The 3,036-nt window shown below is 43.2% G+C and overlaps 1 long non-coding RNA gene across 1 annotated transcript in view; it reads right to left on the bottom strand.

The window, feature by feature from the left end:
• Positions 1–2,326: 2,326 nt before the first annotated feature.
• Positions 2,327–3,036, bottom strand: part of LOC109321936 — a 33,322-nt gene continuing 32,612 nt past the window's right edge. Inside the window, exon 3 of the long non-coding RNA XR_002104233.1 lies at positions 2,327–2,619. This is a non-coding gene — a long non-coding RNA (uncharacterized LOC109321936). The remainder of the gene's footprint in view (positions 2,620–3,036) is intronic.

Below are 3,036 nucleotides of genomic sequence, written 5' to 3'. Positions count from 1 at the left end.
GGTGTTTTTTTTAAACATCAGCAAATATCCAGGATGCTGCTCTGCCTCTGCTTTCCTGGTACTTCCTGGCTTGCCCCAGCAAGAAGCTGCATTGTCTGCACGTGGTCTGCATCCCCTGCCCCAGGTGTCATCTTTTTGAAACTGGAAATATGGTAACCCTAGTTTTGCCTCTGTCCGTGGTGAACTGAAGTGGAAACTGCCTGATGGGGAGGAAGTGATGGCCCACTGCTGGGAAAAGTTTCCTGATCTCTCTTCTACTGCCTTAACCATCTTTGTGGACCTTCTTTAAAATTAGTTCCAGTTTAAACTTTCATCTAATTTAAACACTGGTGCCAGAACTGCAACTTGTATTCTAAGGGTGCATTTGAATACGCAGTAGACTATTTACTTTGCATTAAGCATCGCTTAAAAAACACGGACTTTCGATACCAAATACCTAATGCGCATTTATTTAGTACCTCACACTGGAGGTGCTAAATTTAATGCATATTATGAAAAGCTCATTAATGCACATGTAGACAAGCCCTAAATGAGTAATGCCTTGTGCTGTGGTAGCAGCACCAGACTGGACCCAGTGTTTTTGAAAACACTGATGCAGTGCAGTGGAACCAGCCAAAAGAGGATTAAGATCCAAGCTGCAAGCTCTTGACAAAAGGATGCAGCATGTCCTCAGCTCTGCACCAGCTTCAGACCAGCAGCTGGCATGGAAGGGGCACTCTGGTGTGAAGCAGCACTCTGAGCACTCCTCCTAGTCATGCAATGGAGTGCAAGGCCTAGGGCTGCACTTGCCCCTTGCATGGAGGTGTGAGGTAAGAGGAAGGTTGCTCCCTCCTTTCCCCACTTCCTCTGCATACAACTTTTAACACTGTACTATTCACTGTAGGAAAATTCCACCTCTCAGATGTCCCAATGCTGCAAAACCATGGCAGCGAAATCTTAACATAGGTAGGGGCATTGGCTCTGCTTCCATGTCTCCATTAGTATGAATGGGAAAAAGCACTGGCAAAAGCAACCACATCTGAAGCAGACTGCAACTCTTCCTTGCAGGCATATGTGAATGCCAGGCTCCAAAGCATCAGCCCTCACTTTGAATTTCATTGCTTTGGCTGGCTTGTCTCACAACCTTTTAACATGTCTTGAATGTAGCTTATTGTCTGCTAATAAAGAAAGAACGCAGCTCTCCAGCAACTGCAGAAGCCCAGCTTTCACATCCCAACGCAGAGACGATTCTTGGCAGGGAAAGCTGCTATTCCAGACAAGCTGCTATTCCGGACATTTTTAAATCAGTCAGTGTCCACCCCTTCCCCTTCCTCCCCTCCAGCCCCCCATGCTCTAAATCCACAGGTATATCATGTTCTCTAAAACAAAACCAACAAAACTGTATTTTGATCACTCCGAGGGGCCACTCCAGGAGCTGTAACTTGCACATAACCTCCTCCGAACCCGGTCTGATCTGCCTGCTTGGGAAAACACTGCAGAACCCAAACTGTGAACAGCTAACGCAGTATAATGCCCTCACCTCCAGTTTGTGTAAGACCGGCAGAAGTGGATAGCAATGCGATACGTGCCTCCTTACTGGCATTTGGCTTTTGCCAAAACATACATAAGGGAACATGCACATGCCTAGAAGGGAACACGCGCGCCAGTCATTCTCTCACCGCGCAAGTTTTTTTACCACATGATTACTGTAATATCCAAGCGCCTCCGGATTAATTTGTTCCCAGGAAATTCCATCATTATTTCAAGCCCGTGACTATTCAGACACTTAGGATGAGGCAGAAACTGCCTTGCTCAGGAAAACGATATAATAAAAACAGTGGCTGAATGTGCCTCCATCTTTGGTCCATGCTTCATTTTCCAGTGGCTGAAAAACAAGTTTCTCTGTAAGTGAAAAAGTCCAACATTTTCAATAAAAGAAAAAAATCATGTTTGTTTGGTTTTTAAAGTAGTGAACTTCTAGCACAAACAAACAAAAGAAGGGACATACGGCTAATGGTTTTCACCAAAAAAATGCAAATAAAAGAAAATTGCCCACTTTTAAAAAAAAACCAAACAAGAAGATGAGCAGGTGGCTAGTCATTTATTCTACCAGTGACAAGGATCAGTACCAGCTGCTTCCAAGAAAAGTGCAGAGGACAATATAGTCAGCAATTTGGGGATGATCTGTCTTAGGAAAAGTTTCTTCCTAACTTCCAAAAAATTAGAAATCAAGCTCTGCTGCCTTTCCAGAACTCTCAGTTCTGTTTCGTTGCAACAGCCATTTCCAAAAATGACAGTGCTTTTTGGAAATATTTAATCTTTTTTTTTGCACTGTGGCAAGGTATTGGCTTCAATGATACCATGTGGCAATGAGTTCCACAGACTTAAGTGACTCAGACAAAAAAGTATTTCCTTAGCTAATCAGCAATCATGATGCAAATCTGAAATATGTTTTGAAAGGCAGAAGTATTTTTATCAATGATATTTATTTAGATTTATAAATTGAGGGGGGATGTATTTATATTAGGATCTGGGAAACTATACAAAATATCTGTACAACTTTCTTCAGTCTTCAAGTCTGTGCAGTACACAACTGGTTCAGATTTTAATAGCGGTCAGGGTCTTCTGTCTTTTCACTGTCTCTCTTAGAGAGAAAAAGGAGCCCAGGTATAGTACAACCTATGTATTTCTGACAGTACTTTGTGCACCATGGGTCAGATTTGCTCACTGCCTGTGGGTAGTGATCCATGTAGCTGGGGCAAAGTGAAACAGTTTAATTTCATTTCTGTTGTGCAGCTCCAGCTATTTCAAACTAACATCCATAAATCAGAAGCCCAAAGACACTTGCATTGGAAAGCGCACAGCAGTCCCATGTCACTGCCACTAACATTTGTTATAGGTTGGGAGACACAGAAAAGAGTGCATCCCTTCATGTCTGTGGGCAATGCAACCTTCAGATACAGAGTTTACCTTGCTGTGGCACTGGGAAGGGGTCACCCTTATAGTTTCATAGTTTCATAGTAGCTAGGGTCAGGAGGGACCTGAACAGATCATCTA

This window comes from Crocodylus porosus, unplaced genomic scaffold (assembly GCF_001723895.1).
Source record: "Crocodylus porosus isolate Cpor-Errol unplaced genomic scaffold, CroPor_comp1, whole genome shotgun sequence".
NCBI lineage: Eukaryota > Metazoa > Chordata > Crocodylia > Crocodylidae > Crocodylus > Crocodylus porosus.
Note: the sequence above shows the minus strand (reverse complement) of the source record. Positions and strands in the feature narration are given on the sequence as shown.